Source organism: Colius striatus, chromosome 27 (assembly GCF_028858725.1).
Source record: "Colius striatus isolate bColStr4 chromosome 27, bColStr4.1.hap1, whole genome shotgun sequence".
NCBI lineage: Eukaryota > Metazoa > Chordata > Aves > Coliiformes > Coliidae > Colius > Colius striatus.
Window position 1 is genome coordinate 2672865 of NC_084785.1, and position 18177 is coordinate 2691041.

Genomic DNA, 18177 nt, shown 5'->3' on the forward strand with positions numbered 1-18177 from the left:
ATAGAAGAGTAATTGTGCAATTAGCTACGAATTAGCAAAAGCTCATTCTAATCACTTTCAGGTGTGACATCTTCTGCCTGAACCCGAGGCCAGCACCAGCAGCACCCTGGCAGCGCTGGCTCTCGAGCGGGAGTGAGCGCAGACTCAGCCCAGCCCGACGCTGCCTTCTGACGGTGCTTTATCACACAACCCCTGAAGCTGCTGCAGTCCCAGCCCTGCCCTCACCCTGCCCAGCCCAGCACTGACCCACAGCCTCAGCACTTCAGCCCCACGGCTTTGGGATCCCTCCAGGGCTGGGCAGTCCCCCAGCTCCCTGGGCAGCCTGGCACAGTGCAAACTGGTGAGCTCCCAGTAAGACCCAGTGCCTCAGAGCAGGAGCAAAGGCTGCGGTTTGGGCTGACATCCAAGTCCCTCTGTGCCACTGGCATGATCCCAGCAAATCTGGGGCAGGAGCCACATCTGTGGTGAGGGTCAGGCCCTGCCTGGTGCCACTCACCCTGAAGCAGAGGAGCTTTGGCCAGTTCCCCTCAGCTCTCAGCTTGAAAAGGGGCTTCGGGGTCACGCTCGGCTGAGGGGAGCTGGAGCCTTTCTCAGCCCCAGAAAGCCACAACTAAAACCACAGCCTGTTGGTTCACTGCTGGCTGGAGGGGAAAAGCCAGGTGGATCCTGTTGTGCCTGGTCATTAAACACCCTGGAAATCTCACAATAAAGCTTGCAAGATTTCTAGCTTTAATTCCAGATCAAAGAGGCTTTGGGAAGGAACATCCCAGGTCTGAATGCTTATCTCAGCCAGACCCCGTGAGCTTTTGAAGTTGCCCCATCAGTCACTAATCAAAGATCTTCTTTCAGATGGGGAAATCAAATCCCTTTCAGCAGAACCCAGTGGTTATCAGTTTCTAAACATCACTTGTCTTTTAATGACCTTCTTTTTGTGAGCTGACCCCGAAGCCCTCAGCGAGGCAGGAAAACCTTGCAAGAACCGGCCCTTTGGTTTGCAGAGCTTTGGCACACACATAGCTGTGCTTTCAGGATGTGCAAATCAGCAAAGAATGTGTGTGTGGAAGTAATAAAATCCTTTAGAGGTAAATAAATACACGCTGTGGTCCCTGTTTAACACATAGCAATTGCCTCCAAGCACTAACAAAGACCCAGCATTTCCAATCAAAAGAGGAATTCACACAACTATTAGTCTCTGCTTTTCCTCATCATAGCCAGACAAGGATGGTTTCACAGGAACAAGCTCTTAAATGAGAAGCATTTTGGCTGAGGAATACCTCTGGTATCAGGAATGAAAGTCTGTCTCAAAGCTACTCTGAGTGGTGTGTCTGTAGCATCCTGTGCATAGTTTATGCCTGAGTTATGTCTCACTGGGCTGATGAAGAAGCTGTGTGAGGAAAAGCTGCCTGAAGGAGCCCCACTCTGACACCAAGGGCACCAGGAAAGGTGGCAGGACCTGGCTGCGTAGGAGCAGGGAAGGGGCAGCCCCAGGAGCTGCCACCCCCCTAAGGCCAGCCTGGACCCACTCCTGCCACTCAGTTTTACCCACAAATGCCAACCTGCACTAAGAAACTCCTGAGATCATCCCCGTTACCCTTTTGCCACTGAAACTTTCACTAAGCTTGCCTGAAGCTGTTAAGATCCCTGCAGGGCTGTGCAGCACAAACGTGCAGCAACAGGCTCTGCTCTGCTGTCACCTGCCCCCGGGAATGTTCTCTGGGCTTCCTGAGGAGCATCCCACTGTGCCTGTGTGATCCCTTCTTGTAAATGCCTTGTGCAGGGATCAGAGGACACGCCTCTCCTTTCAGCCCCTTCCTGCATGGGAATTCACACCTTGACTCTGGCAGAGCGGCGGGGCTGTGGCGCAGCTGTGGGCTGCATTGGGAGCGTGACTGGCACATCAAAGGCATGGCCTGGACCTGCTGCTTTCTGCCTTTGAGATCCATGAGCCACTATTTTAGTCTTTATTTTTGGAAGTGGTCTCAAGGTTCCATGTCCTTCCCTGGAACTGGATTCTTCACGTCTCCTGGCTCGACGGCTCAGTGCTCACGGTTACCCCAGCAGGCTGGTACCAGAGGGGTGTCTGGGCCAAGGATCCTGCAGGGACAAGCTGGCAGCAACAACAGAGAGGCTGCAAATACGGTGGAGGGACTCTTTGGTTTGCTACTAAGTGCCTGAGCAGTGCTGTGTTGGTACTGGAAAGAGAGGGGAGCACCAGGCACTGCAGCAGCTCTGGGGTTCAATAGATTTCCCTGTTTCTCTACCCACACACAACACCCCTCAGCTGGAGAGGCAAGTGAGGAATAAACCCCTGAGAACACGACATGCCTGAGCTGGGGTGGCTCACTGGGTGCCAGCCCCATGCCCAGCCCCTGGCTGGGATATCCACCACCTCTGGCACCTTCCAAGAGCTGCTCAGATGCTGACTCAGGCTGCCTGACAAAAGCACAGGAGACAACACAGAACTGGTGTGTTTCCCCAGGCACCACCTCTCATCCACCCTCTGCACAGCTTCTTGTCTGCTTTGCCATCATTTCTTTCTGCCCTTCCTTCCCCTCGCCTCCATCCCTGGTTACACGCTCTGCAGGGCCCTGCTCTGCTGCAGTCTGAGGCTCCCTGTGCAGGGGCTGGGGAAGGACAATCCCTCCCCTCTGTGGGACCTGCTGCAGCCAGGGGCACTGGGGAGGCTGCTGGTGCCCTGTGCCTCTGTCACCTCACACATTTCACTGCAGGAAAGCAAACTGCCTCATTTTAAGAAACACAAATGGAGTTAAAGGGGCAAAAAAGCAAGCTGCAGTGGATAGGGAGGTCTGTAGCTCAGCCAGCACAGCTTTTATTGGGTTAGACCTGATTTCTGGCACGTTTGCCTGGGTGACTTTGAATAATTAAAAAGAAATCTCTCTTATAAAAAGCAAACAAACGGTGTCACTGTCCCAGGCAGCAACAGCCCCAGGGCACTGCTTTCTGGCTGGGGTGAAGTGCCCAGGCACTGCTGAACCAAAGTCCCAAGACTCCTTTGAAACCTCTGAGTCTGAGCACAGGAGGCTCCAAGGTGAGTCCACCAGCCTGGCTCTGCCAAAATCTAGAGCATTTCTTTAATAAGGGCTCAAACAAACTCATAAAAAGACCCCGTCAACAGGGCAAATTTCATTCCAGCTGGGAGCTGGATGCCTGTTAAAAGAAAGTGCCAGCAGGCCCTTTAGCTCCAATGGCACTACCAGACATGGCTGTAATTACGAGCTTTCTATTGCTGTGTGAAAGCTGTTATGAATTTCGGTGGGCAGAGGGGCACTGAGGAATAGTAAATCAGGCAAACAAAGGGCAGGGGCAGCAGGGAGCAGGCTCCAGTGTTAACCAAGCACCGTTGTAAAGACCTCCAAATTATGAACATGTGCCATAGTTAGAACGAGATCTGCAAACTGGGAGCTAATTGTCCCCAAGGAGCCCAGGCATCGCTGCAAGGGGGAAAGGAGGCAGGCCATGCCTGCTGGTCCTTTGACCCTGAGAATCCCAGTTCTCCCAGTTCATTCCTGAGTGGGAAGAGCGTTGCTGTGGCTGCAGTGAAACTGGGGAGTGCACTGCCTCTGGCTCCACGTGCCCCAGGGTGCTGGGAGCCTCCTCAGCCAGGCCCAGCCTTGCTTTGCAGGGAGCTTGAGCTGGGATCTCCCTCTCAAGAGACCAGCAAAAGAGTTGTTTCCTTCCAGAGCCCCCCCAGGCCTCCCCTGCCCCCTCTGTCCCACTCCCCAGGGATTCTGTTTCTATTTAACCAGCAGCTTCCTCACTCATTGTCCCCAGGTCTCTGCAGCCACAACCATCCTGCCCAGGGTGACAGGGGCTGGTGCCCAGCCCAGCACCGCCGACAACACAGGGAGAATCCCCAGGTCTGCCAGGGCTGAGCTTTCCCCCTCCCCTTGATGGATCCCTGTACTCAGGGAGATTTGTCTGCAGAGCATAAGTTCTCTGCACCTTGAGAAAGTCAGAGCTGTCCCAGCGACAGCTGCAGGATTGATATCCCCAAGTGGGGAGCAGGCAGGGAGAGTGTGTGAGTGAGGCTGCGAGTCTGCACCAAACCACATCAGTAAAATGAGAAAGCCAAAGATTGCACCATAAATAAGGCCCAGTTGACACTTCTTAAATTCATAGCTTTAGCACACAGCAAAGTGTCTCCTTTTTATCAGGAATTTGTTGACAAGGGTTGCAAAAAGATCTACAAATAATACTGAGTGGGGCTATGAAAATGTATTTGTGGAACATTTCAGTATCAGGGATCACTGTTATATCGGGAGAATTCATCTTCCTGCAGCATTTTATTAGGATCCAGATTTTATGGCTGCTCCCTTTTAATTTTTTCACAAATTTATTATTTTTTTCATTTCTTCTGCAAATGGAGCCTGGGCTGAGCAGAGCAGAGGGGGGACCAGCATCTCCTCCCTCTGCACCCTGAGCAGGGGGGACCAGCATCTCCTCCCTCTGCACCCTGAGCAGGGGGGACCAGCATCTCCTCCCTCTGCACCCTGAGCAGAGGGGAACCAGCATCTACTCTCTCTGCACCCTGAGCAGAGGGGAACCAGCATCTACTCTCTCTCTGCATCCCCCCTTCATTCACCCCTTGCATTCCCAGTCTGGCAGTGGCCACTGGGGCTTTGGCTTTCCAGGCTCCTTGCTTGGGGCTGCTTTTGCCCACAGATTCCCTGGGTGAGCCTGGGCCTCAGTGTCCTTGCTCAGCACCCTGGAGCCCAGCAGTGAGGCTGGGGATGAAGCCTTGAGGCACAGCCCCAGCTGCAAGTCCCCAGCTCGGGAAGGGACACTCACAGACATCCCTTTACTCTGTGCCAGGGAGCCAACACCTCCCAAGCAGCCGGGTGAAGACGAGCCCAGGAAGGTGCCTACAGCCCAAGGCCCATCTGCAGACCCTTCACCCCACAGCAAAGCTTGGTTGGGCTCTGCTGAGCCCCACACTGTCACTCTGCTGCACTGGATCCCCTCACACTCGTCCCATCCTTACCCTGCCCTCTCCCCAGCCCCAGCCTGCCCGGCAGGACGATGATGGATCTCCAGCAGTGGCATCACAGACAGTCATAAATAACCCCCTGCTCCTGGGTGCTGCAGTTTCCATTAGGGCTGTCTGGATCTGGATCAGGCTGTTGATACCCCCAGTCTGCGGGGCCCAGCCAGGACATTTATCAGTGTGCTTTCCTCACCCCGTAAATCATCCCCACTGGAAGCCATATGGCAGATAAGGCCTTAAAAACATAGGGCCAGGAGCAGCAGTGGGCAGGCAGCTCCTGTGTGGAGAAGGGCAAGGGGGAGAAGGGCATGTGGGCTGTTCGGTCCCACCTCTCTGGAGCATGGCAGACCCCACACCACTCCACAGCCCCTCTCCTGTGCCACCCACTCCCCTCCATAGGGGTCTGTGCTGGCTGGGGAGTAGGAAGAGAGGGGCATTTCACACCAGCAGCTCAGAAACAAGAATCATTCCTCCCAAATAAATAAGACCCAGGGTGCACATCCCCCAGGGTTTCACTCCTTAATCTCAGCTAGGTCAGAAAAAGTCACACTACCAGAGAAAGCGAGCTCAGCACACCACAGACCAACCAGGAGCCAGACACTGCTCACCAGCTTTACCCACTGAGGATGGGCCAGTCTGCCCCCCAGATGGCAGGTGGGTGTACTGGGCACAGACCCCAGCACCACAGAAGACCCCAGTTTGTCTCTCCCTGCTCACTCTGCAACCACATCTCAGCTCTTAGGGACAGTAAACACCAGCAGCTGCCCTGACAACTACAGACAGGCATTTGGGAGAAAATTATTGCAATAGAACTAAAATTAAGAGATTTTCAGTGAAATGAGCCTCACAACAGCAGAACTGGTGCTTGTTTCTTCTCCCCAGCCCTGCAGCAGCACAGGAAACACAACACCCTCCTCCAAGCCCAGGCTTTGCAGCCCTGCCCTGCCCATCCTCATTTATTTCAATGCAGAACAAGGTGTAAATTGATCCCAAATCAGGCTGTTTACATTTCACACCCACTTTGAACTTAAGAAAATGTGTAAAGTGATGAAGAATGAGGCCTATTGTTGTGGGGTTTAATTAAAAAGTCCTTTGCTGGGTAACTCCACAGCCCCTTCCCTCCTGCACTGCTCAAACAGGGGAAAGGCTCCTGGGGTTTTATAAAGTAGGGATTTACATGTGGCTTTACCACCCTTCCCCCTGCCACCAGTGCATGCCTAGATACAACCAGACAGTACTTGTGTGTGGGAAAACTGGAGTTTGAGTGGACAGACATCTATCAGTTCAACCCCTGGCCTGTGAGCCTGGCAGCTGAAATGAAAACTGCATGTTTGGGACAACCCTAGCATGTGCCTGCTGCCTTCCCCCTTGCTTCCCATCCATCCATCTCCAGCCTCTGCTCTGCTTTACCACTTTTCCACTCACAAGCACATCACCTGCCCTTGTCTCAGTTCCTGCTGGTGGCTTTCATTGGCAGCTATGAGCACAGCCCTGGGCTTGCTGCCACGAAGGGGTTAATGGCATCTCTGGGCAGATGAAGCCATGTGGCTTTGGAGCAAAGAGCCATTCCAGGAATCCTGTGCTACCTATACAGAGGCCTGTCTTGCAGAATCTGCCACAGTGAACTCTTGGGAGCCCATTAAATTAAGTGTCCTAAATTCGCCTAACTATGCATTTAATTTGGCAGTAATGGGACACTCTCTGTCTAACAGCAGAGATGCTGGATAATAAAAGAGTGGCTGCACATTAATATTTTGATTATTAAGGACATGTGTATGGGAGGCTTGATAACTATGTAATATATTATTGCTTAATTGCTCAGACTCTTAAGTATGTTTTCATAATTAGCTGCTAGTTAGTTAACGTAAATATCCAGCTTATTAAATATAGAAATGCATTCCTGCCTGCAGCAGCTATTTGCATGAGAAGAAACAACAAGAGCCGAGCTCTGGGCTCACTCCTGCCCAGGGAGCCCTGGGAGGGCAGGGACCTGGCTACGGGGGCTTTCTGGAGGCCAAGCAGCCCCTCAAACTGTCACCACAACAACGCCAAACTTCTCAGTCTTCACTGGAGGTGATGGGAAGCCTTCCTGGGTCCAAGCCATGCCTTTGTCTGCTTCCCCTCAAGCAGAGATAATCCCCTCTACCTGGGCCAGACAGCTGATGTGCTTCCTCCTTCCTTAATTTGGTGATAAATCTGCCAAGCCAGGAGGCTTCTGAACGAGGCTTTTGCTCTTGTTTCTGCATGGAGGACACGTACAAAACATGTGGAAACGAAAGGCTGAAGTGCACCCGATTTCATCCTGCACCCGAGCCTGGCCCTTGGCTGCTCGCTATTTGTCTGTTCTAACACCGGATCCTCCTGCCCGGGCCGGGCACTGCTGCTGCTGCTCGTGCCTGGAGCTAAGCCAAGCTCTGGACCCCGTGCCCGCGCTGCTGAGTGCGCTCACACGTGTGCTCCCGGCAGCAGAAACGGGGGTGACCCCGAGGGGGACGTCCTGGTCCCCAGCGACATGTTCCCAGCCAAGCAAGTGCTCCAAATACTCTGCTGCTCAGAGCTGGAGGAGAAAAAAGCTGCTGCCTGAGGAAAGCCATAGTCAGGGCTTGCTGTGGAAACACCTCAAGTGCAGCTGAGCCCTGGGCTCGCTCCTCGGGGACGAGTTTGTTTGCTGTGGTCCAGAGGTGCTGGAGCAGGATGGTGTGGCGACCTTGGCTCTGGGCCCCTGCAGCCACCACGCTCTGCCCAGCTCCCAGCAGCAGCAGAGCTCTGCAGAGATGCCACAATGATCTCACCTGCCCGTGCTGCTCCCGTGGAGAGCATCGCTTCAGCTGAAGGTCGGAGCTGCAGGTGTACACCGCGAGCATGCCAGTGCCCGCCAGCCTCACTGCTCAGAGGTGCTTTGCCTCACATTCTGGGATGAAACAGTCCAAAGGGGTTTGAGCTTGTGTTTCAAGCTCACAGATTTCGGGCAGGTTTCTTGCTTTGGTTCCTAAACGCCACATTTCAGCGTGTTTATTGTCCCACTGCCTAACAGGGGAGGAAGGTTGAATGAGCTCGTAACTTCACTGCCTCCAACATGTTTATTTGATTGTTGGGGTTTTTTTTAAAGAGCTTTAGCACAGTGCTACAGGGGAAGGAAAAAAAAACCCAAACCCAGCCGGTGCCAGCATGTGTAACTCCTCCAGGAGCAAGTGTGATAGGAACACAAAAGCACGCCAGCTTCCAAACTGTAACCAATATTTGCACATTGGAGTGACTAATTCTCCCCTCTGTGCCGCAGAACAATAGGCATAATGGGCAGGTAGGAGGCTGCAGAGCGACTGTCTGCTGCCTCGCTTATTTGACACATAAACAAGGAGAGGAGGAGGGTTTTATCTACCTGTGTAACTATTCGCCGAGCAGCGGGTTACAAATGCGCTCAGAAAAACGCTGACCCAGTGCTGCTCCCGCACCTCCTGTGCTGGATTGGCACATGATTTGCAGCACTGCGGGAGTTCTATAGCTGACCTCATTAGCAGTGCATTTCCTGGCTTGTTAGCATCATATTTGTATAATTTACGGCACCTTCGTTTTTATGGAATGTGTTCCTTGTAGAGTGTAATGGCAGCAATATATTTAACCTCTCCTATTTAGGAATGCTGTTGCTGAAGGCAGCCTGCAGATATAAAAGGATGGGGTTTTTTTTTTCCCCCCATCTCTTCTTTCTCTCTTGCATGTGTTTTATTTGTTCTACCCCGTTGCCAGATACCCAGAGATACCTGTGATGTGTGAAGCGTTCATCAAAGGCAATGTGAAGCCCTGCTCAGGAAACTGCAGCTCTTCAGGAGCGTTCCCAAGGTCGAGCCCCTAAATCAGTGCAGTGTCATCTTTCCAAAGCCATTACTCAGCTGCTGGGAGAGGAATGAGAACTGCAGCAGCCAGAGGAAAGGAGAGCTTTGCAGTGCTGGGACAGACCTGGGCTCAGCTCCTGCCTCTGACACAGCTTGGGCAAGTCTCTCAGTGAGGATGTGTCTCGGTCTCAGAGCTGGGGATGCTCCTTTCCTGCTCTGCAGGTCTGGGCTGGATGGGAACCACCTCAGAGCAAAGGAGTGCCCATGCTGGGGAGGGGGCAGACGGGACACAGCTCTGCTGGGCTTGTGCAGAGGTTTCAGATATGTGCCAGCACTGCTGCCCTTCCCCTCCTTTCTGGCCCAAGTGCTCCTCACAGACAGTGCTTTTCCCCAGGACAGCCTGGGTCCCTGCCTCCCACAGCCCTCCAGGCCGTGCAGGAGCATGTGGCCTGCCAGAGGGAAGCTCAGTTCCACAGCCAGCACCATTTTTAGCGCAGAGCCTTTAGGAACAGGATCCTATTTCTGTTCCAGTCATCACAGTTGTTTTGTTGCACTCTGGCAAATTAGAACATTGATTTTTGTAAGCACAAGGAGGAGACGAGAAGGTGACCTGCAGAGATACCCTGAGCAACACAGAGCTGAACAGGACAGGGGAAGCCACCGGCTGTGCCCCTGCCAGCCCTGGGAACGGGGAGCTGGCTCTGCCTGTGCTGCACTCGGCTGGAGGCACAGAGGCTGCTGCCCCATCCCTGCCTTGACCTCCCCAGTGCCCAAGGCTGCCTAGGCAAGCCATGGAGAAAAGCCACACTGGAAGGCTCTGCCCCAGCCCAGCCCCATCTGAGGTGTCTGAACCAGGGCAGACAAATCCCTTGCAAACCTTGTTTTCCTGCATCTGAACGGAGCCCGGGGTGACGAGCGCAGATGGAGACATCTCCTGTCGGCAGCTCAAGCCAAGCAAGACCAACCCCACCTGCAAAGATGTTTACCACTGATGTTGTTAAAACTCCCTGTGGTTTGGAGCAGGGTTCTGAGCTGGGGGTGCCTCACAGTGCCCACGAGGCAGGCACCGACACGAAACCACGGCTGTTTTCATGGGAGCCGGAGGAATGCGGCACCCGAACCGCTGCAACACCCTTTGGGGCACGAGTTAATGCCAGGTTGCTCTTGGGGCTTACCCATCACACCCTCAAGCTGGCACCACTTGAAAGCAAGTGCCTATGACTAACCAGGCCCTGTGCTAGATTAAAACTGTGCTTGTCTGCAGATTCGGGCAGAGGGAGCGGGCTGAGACACGGAGTCAGCACATGGGACAGCAAACGGCTTTCCCTGGGGGTGCCCCAGTAAGTGGGGACTCCAGGCTGACGTGGGCTGGGCTTGTCCCACATCCCCTGCTTCTCCCAGGGAGGCCAATTGTCGCCCTAAACCACTGACTCCCTGGGCTTTGAGGAGGCACCAATCTAAGACCATTTCTGCCACTCCTTTGCTGTCCCAGATCGTTTCTGGAGACTGGGGAGAGGTTTAAGGAGCTCAGAGACTCATCAGGCAGAACACACCGTCACATACACTGCTCTGTGTCCTACAGCATGCAGTGGGAAGGGGCTGAGGATGCACAGACTTGTGCCATGCAGGGACTGGGGAGACCTTGTCTTGTTTAAGCTGAATTTTGAGGAAATTCAGACCAGTTCAGCTAAAATGTCTCAAAGCCACTCTCTCCCCCCTGCTCCCCATTTTTAACAGGTTCCCCTGCATGCCTTGGGGCTGTATTTCCTTTTCCTCGGGAGATGGAGACCTCCAAGCCTGAACAAACCCATCCCTCCTGGTGCAGGAGCCGTTTGCAAGGTTAAGCAGGGCCTGTGGCTCTCGCTGCAGCCAAGTGCATCCTCCATCTGCTCCCACAGAGCCTGCTGGGAGATGATCCTTGCCTTTTTCTTTCCCTAAAGTCACAAATTCACTCCTGACACAGCCACCTCTCTATTATGGGATGAGACAACTGCTTTAGATCAGCTTAGGCACGCTGTGGACCTGCTGCTGCAGGGTCTCTGCAGGCAGGACCAAGTGCCTGGGCAGGGCTGTGGGTCCCTCCACCTCCCCAGCCTGCACAGCTCACAGCTTTTGACCTGTATTTCCAGCTGCTTTTCTCCTGTAAGGATTTCGAAACTCAAGATCCCCCCTTGGGGGCAAGAGGCGAGGAGCCCTGGGAGCATGGCCTGTCTCCACTAGCTTGGGGCTTGCTTATGCCTTAAAACAAGACTCAGATCCCTTATAACTCGATTCAAATGGAACCTGTCTCTTTCAATGGCCACATACCATTGTTGTCTCAACATCCCATTTTCATGCTGCTCAGGCCATGCAATGGTCAGATCCATGGGTTAGATCTTTCTGTGATGCTCAGCAGCCTGTTTGCACATGACATGGCTCTTGTGCTGTGACAGTGGTGCCACTTTACTCCCCTTCTGCCCAATTTTTGAGCTGCTCAGCCTGTGTTCCCCTCTCATCCTAATTTCAGATCCAAGCAGGATTTAAATGAGGAAGCAATGTGGAGGGGTTATTTCCCAGGTGAGTCAAGAACCAGCCTGCTCTGCCACGGGCCAGGAGGTCCTGGCCTGGTCTCTTTTCTGGAGGAGGGCAGCACAACCTGCAGTTACCTGGCACCCAAGGGGCTGGGCATCATTCCACCACCATTGCCATCCCTTCCCGCCTGGGGTTAACAATCCCCACTGGGCTGCAGACCCATCTCAAACACCCTTGGGAGCGAGGGGCTGCACCAGGTCAGGGTCATCAGCACCACGTCTGTGACCCATGTGCCCCCCTCCCCAGCCCCCCAGGCCGTGCCCCCAGCCCGGGCAGGGTGGGCAGGGTGGCTGCCGCGGCAGCGGCTCTGCGGCAGCGCTGGGAGCGGGCGGCAGCACCGGTAATGTCTCCATGGCTTCTTGTTAGCTGCACTCTAAGCAGGAAAGTGACTGGCCCTGACAATATAATTTACATTGCTGTATAAAACTATCTGTGGAAGCCAAGCTAATTTGTGCCAGATTAGGCTATTTGTCTCAGCCACTGTCTAACGGCACAATCTATCAGAGGGCTGTTTTCAGATATCGCTTTTCAAGCGTGCCCTTGAGAGGCGGGAATTGATTGGGATCTTAGAAAGCAAAATTACAGCAATAACTTAAAAGAAACAATAATTACTGAATCATACCAGTGTCAGCACTCTGCAAAACACGAAATAGCCATCAAACCCCAATCCAATATATTCTGAAGCAAATTTATTGAATGGAAAAAGCGGTTGAGTGAGGCTTTTTCTCTCCCCTCTGCCTTCGCCCCCTCTCCCTCTCCCTGTACATATGGTTATCTCAAAACCGCAAGTGAATGAGTCGATAATTCTTGTCATTGACTGCTCCATTTTCAGAGAGTCAAGAAAAGATCCATTAGCTACCTCCCGACTCGGTGTCTTTCCCCTTCCCCTCCAGTCATTTGCTAGTCTGCACTCCTCAGGCAAACAAACATATATAACTAATCATCTGTTAAAACGCCCGGGCCCCTAATAAATCTCTGCAACTGAAATACTTTAATGGGTAATTAATTGATCCTGTTCCAGAGGAGTAATAAGATAATAAATTAGACAATATTTCACTCAGTTGTGTCAGTGTACTGCTAATGGTGCTGTAGGGCTGAGCCCAAGGATAATAAATTAGCCAGAAATTAACTGCTAAGAGCTTTCTGCAGAGAAATGGGCTGACAGGCCGGGCTCTGTGATTTAGGGCCCCGCTGCCCTGGCGGGGGCTCTCCATCCCATTTATTTGTGTTTTGGAGCTCTCAGACATGGCTGGTGGGGGGAGTGGGCAGAGCTGGGCGAGGGGAGCAGCCGGGTGCCAGCCGGGAGGCACGGGCGGGCAGAGCCTGGGGCAGCACCAGCCGGCTGCGGATTTATTGTGATCTGCTCGTGCTGCATGTAGGTAAATTACTTTTGTGCTGACTATAAAGACTGTCTCTAAGGCAAGTTATTGCCCATCCAGCAAACAAAAAGGAAATATTTCCTAGTGCATCTGTCATATTTCACGGGAAGGTTTGGCAGAGCTGTCGGGAAAGATGACAGCGAGGGACCCATCCTGGCGCGGCGTAAAGCAGCACAGCCCCGCTGGAGCCTGCTGCCGACTTCAGCTCTGGTAATGAGAAGCTGAAGAGGGTTTTAAACCTGGCCCACACACAGGGAAACGTCTGCAGCAGCGGCTGCTGAGTGGCGACGACTTTGATCACGCCAGAAGCGATGCCAGAGGGAGAGGGGAGGCAAAGGTGGGCTTGGAGCAGCCTTAGACCAGGGACTGGCAGGCTTGGGCCATCCCAGGGAGACAGAAGACAAACAAGACGAGGTTTTAAAGAGCCAGGAGCTCACTTGCCGTCTCAGAGGCCCTGGATTTATTTCCTACCTCCAGCTAAGTGGAAGAGGAAAACAACAATCAGTCTGTGGTGAAGAAATCTGGCTTCCTGAAAGGAGGAAACGTTTGAAGCTCCTGTGTTTTGCAGGACAAACCGAAATAGAGGAGATCTGATGCAAACCTGCTGCTCCAGAGGGCTGCTGTTACCCTTGGTCCGAGCCCAGGGTGTGTTTGGAACGAAAGGAATTACAAACTCTGCTGGAGGCTGAGCTCTGAGTGCAGTGGGACACAGCAGAGCAGGTCACAGCTCGGGTGTGAGCGACAGCTCTGTCCTGCTGCCTTGGCTGCCTGCACCGTGCTGCCAGGGCCCTGGAGAGGGACCAGAGAGCTGCCCCCAGCCCCATTTACAGCCCACTAATCCCAGCACCTGACAATTCCATGGCTCTTCACTATGGCCTGACCTGGAACAGGCTCCACAGATCCTCACCCTACCATCAGCTCTTGCTCCTCAGAGGAAAGTCGACTTTGGGGCTATGACGGGAGTTTTGCAAGGAACCTCCTCCTTTTCCTCTTTACTTTGGGCTGCTGTGATTGCAGCAAAGCTCAGAGGTGTGCACTGTTCAGGTGCTCTGGAGATGGATGGCATCATCCTCCCATTGCCCTCGCAGCAGAGACTCAGCCTCCCCCTGCTTCAAACAGACCCCAGGGACCTCTCCAAACCCCGGCTGGGACAGAGCCTCATCTGCTTTGGGCCCAGGGAATGGCAAGAGGATGAGAGTCACGTTTCAGAGGCGCTGAGGGAGATGTGGGTCAGGGAAGCAGCAGGCTGGTGACAGCCACAGGAAGCTCCCTGGGTGAAGGGACACTGCAGATGACCCAGTGCCCCGAGTCCCCACGGCTCAGCAGAGCCGCCACCGCCAAGCCCCTCTCCTTGGGTTTGCCCTCTCCCGCTCTCCCGATTCCCCTTCCTGCTGCCTTTGCTTCCTGAGAGGAGGTGAAGAGAGTGATAATCAGCCAGGGCACCAGGAGAGCTCATGGACGAGATTAAAAGCAAATCAAAGAAGAAAAATTGTGGCATGGTTTATGTCTTCCTAATTAAAACCCCGCCAGTCTCCCTTCTCCTCTCCCCCCTTCCCAGCTAATGTTACACTAACGAGCTGAGTTTAGTGGCATTTATGTAGATAAAAGTCCTGATGATTGATCTCAATGGCTTGTTAAAATTAGTTTCAGTCCACCATATTGATTTAATTCCATTGCTTGAAAGTGCTAATTAATAATGATAATAAAAGTGTCTGGGCTCATTATTATCAGGAGGCAGGTTGGGAAGGGGATGAGGGGCACCGCAGCTTGTGCATCACTTGCTCCATCTAAAAGTGGCCTTTGAAAAGCTGATGTGGAGTGGAAAGTAACGGAGGCAGGAGAGGAGAGCAGGGCAGAGCAGGGCAGGGCAGGGCAGGGCAGCCTGGGTCTGCCCCGAGCCAGGGCCAGGGCACTCTGCAGGGTGATTTTGCAGAGTGACAGTGACTTTGCAACACTGTGGGGACCAAAGACAGGAGAGGACGTGTGCTGGGCTGTGCCTGGGCCGTGCTGCTCGGCTGCCAGGGGCACACCAGGGATTTTGCCAGTCACCTCCTGAGGTTTTAATCCTTGGGGGCAATTCTGTGGGGCCTCAGTGCCCATCCTGTGCCCCAGCCTGTCCTGCCCATTCCCACCCATCAGTTGGGCTCCTGTTACATCTCTTGGTGTTTCCTAAAATGTTTTGGACTGAGATTTTCATTTTGTTCTGATCTCCAGACCCATCCCTGGGCCCCACTCCTGTGCTGGAGAGCAGCCCTAATTAAGGAATTTGCCAGTACTGCACTGCCTGCACAAGGATGCTCATACCCTCCCTCAGATACCTGCTGTCTCCAGCTACTGAAGCCTCTTTCCTGGGGAAATTAATTAGTGTAATTAATATATTTATGCAATCATTCAAAGTGCTGATTACAGACAACTGCAGGGAAAACTTTTAATGGTGAAGCCACCTCTTCCCCAGGCTCAGCAGTGTCATTGCTTTGTGTTTGCTGATCACAGAATCTCAAGGGCTGGACGGGACCTGGAAAGCTCATCCAGTGCAACCCCTCTGCCAGAGCAGGATCAGCTAGAGCAGGTCACACAGGAACTCATCCAGCTGGGTTTGAATGTCTCCAGAGAAGATTTGACCAGTTACTTTCAGTAACATCAGCTGCACCTTCCATCGCCTCTCTCATCCCTTCCCAGGCCCCTCTGAGTCCCCACTGTGGGTTCCCAGCAGTAACCATCCCCATTTTTGGCAATGCCTGAAGCTGGCTGAGCTCCTTGGAGCCTGTGGTGAAGGTGCTGAGCATGGTCAGCAGGGTGAGGAGAGGCACGGGGGGTTCCCTGCTCACCCAAGTGCCCCCACCACCAGCACAGCCCTAATTCCCATCTCCCTGACGATGCACTGTGTGTGTTCCCAGCCCCACACCCACAACTGCCAACCAGATCAGCTCACCCTTGGAGGAGTCTCGGCCTGCCCTTGGCAGAGGGTCCACAGGTGACTCTCGCTTGGCCCAGAGCCAGCTCCCCCCTCTCCCCCAGCCCCTCGGACAGGGGGACAGCAGGTCAGAGAGGGCTCTGCTCTCCCCCCTCTTTGCTCCTTCTGCCTCTCATTTCTTTCCCTTTTATTTTTAAAAACCCTGTGTGCCTGCCATCCATCATTTTCTCATTCCCTCTCTGCTGTACACAGCGAGGCAGCTAATGGACTCTGCAGTAATTCAGTCCTCCACGACAGGGCCTGTAATTTCAATAAATAATTATGGGACTTGATTTCATCTCCCTCCTTCCTGAAACGTGACTGCACCTACCCATCACGTGGGGCTGGGGGTTCATTGGCAGCGGGGCTTTGGGGTGGCTCCATGGGCCTGGGGACTGCAGGGTACAGCCCCTGCTTTTCGTTTGGGGTCACTGAGGCAGTGTTTGGACGCAGTGGTCCAGGCCCAGATCCTGTGCTGTGTGTTTTTGGGAGGTTTCGTTGCCCTGGTCTGTGTTCCAAGCACCAGCTCGTGCTGTGTCCCAAGGATGGGAATTTTATTCCCTGTCCATGGAGGGTTTGCAGCTGGGCTCTGCCTGTCCTGCCCTGCACACCCTGCCACCAGCAGAGGACGTGCAGCAGCAGCTCATTAGGGTAACCACCCCCTTGCCCATCGGGTGAGGGGGCTCAGCCCAGGCTGTGCTGGCCCACTGGCCACTGGCAGAGCCCGGATCTGGTGGCCAAGGGCTCCCACTGCCCACCCTTCAGGGATGGCACAGGGGCAATGGTGTAACAACCCAACCAGAGCGACCTCGGCGAGGACAGAGCCAGGGCCAGGCAAGGCCGATGCTTCCCAGCCTCTGCAGGCAGTGAGACCGTCAATAGCCATTCCCAGTGCCTTCGGTCTTGGCTGCAAACAAAGCGAAGGTCCCCGAGTTCTCCTATAACTGGTAATGATAACACAATTATCATGCAAAACAAAAATTAAGTTTAATGGTGCAAAGCCAGGGTGTACTGTGGAGGTAATTCATATTAATTATGTTTGGATTAAAAGCTTATTTCTTTTGTTAGCATCTGCAAGTAGGAACTTAGCAGTAAAAAAAAGCTGCATATAATTACTGCATCTTCTGGAGGAGCAGTGTCGGGTTTAATGGAGCATCCCCGCTCTCTCCGGGCACCCACGGCACCAGGACGGCACAGCTCACGAGACACAGGAGAGATAAATTACAGCCTTAATGATCAGCATTAGCTGGGCTTGTGCTGCAGTGAGATGGGCTACTTAATGCCCTCACACCCGAGACTTGAGAGGCGCAGGGGTGGGCAGCAGAGCCTCCCCCTGCCCGCAGCGCCCGGGGCAATGCGGCACAGCCCCGGAACGGCCCCAGCTCGGGGGGTGCTGGCCATGGGCTGTGCCAGCACCAGCACAGTGTGAGGGCTCATGGACACACAGGCAGGTCTGCAGACTTCTGCTGGCCTGAGATCATACCCTGACTGTCCCTGTGCCACGGTGCAATGCCATCCATCACTGAGACCCTCTGTGCCATGGTGCAATGCCACCCACCCATCACAGAGCCCCTGTGCCATGGTGCAATGCCACCCATCACTGTGACCCCCTGTGCCACGGTGCAATACCATCCATCACCGAGACCCCCCCTGTTCTGTGGTTCAGTGCCACCCACCCGTCACTGTGCCCTCCCCGTGCCCCCTGTCGCTGCCCCGTCAGCAGCTCCGTCCCCGGCAGAGCCGTGGGCACAGCTGAGGCTCTGGTTTCAGTGGGTTTCATTTCTGTCCCGCCTGCAGCTGGGCTGAGGGGACATGGATAATCCCACTGTCATCACCAGAGCCTGCTCCCCTGGCAGCTCTCCGGGACAGCCTCTGCTCCCCTCCGTCGGGGCTCTGACGTGAGGGGGTGACAGCTGCTGTCGCCCTGTGCCTGTGCTGACAACCACCACCCGGTGCTGGGCAGCTGCCCTGCCAGCACACGCTGCTCTGGGGCTGGTCTACAAGAGCTGCAGGACCTTCACTCTGTGGTTATCAAAGTGCAATGGCCATTTTTTCAAAGCTTTATGTGTTTTTTTCCAGCTTTGTGCCCAGGCCCCAGGCTCTGGGGACACAGCCGGGCTGGCCCTGGAGCTGGCACACGATGGAGGGTGTTGGGAGGAGGCTTTGGAGCAGGCTCAGGCTTTGGGGTGCGTTTCAACCAAAGGCTTGTGCTGGTTCTGTGTTTCCCCCCTTGCCAGTCACTCTGCAGCCCATGCACTGCCGTGCCCAGCACACTGCAGCTTTCCCCGAGGGCTTTAAGTTGCACTGACACCATCATTAGCATGATCTGGGTATTGATCTACGAATGAAGAATCCCAGAGCTGGGCCTCCAGGTCTGATCCAACAGCCTGTACCACCCTCCTGCAGCCCCCCCAGCGCTCACGGGGTGCCCTGGGGGAC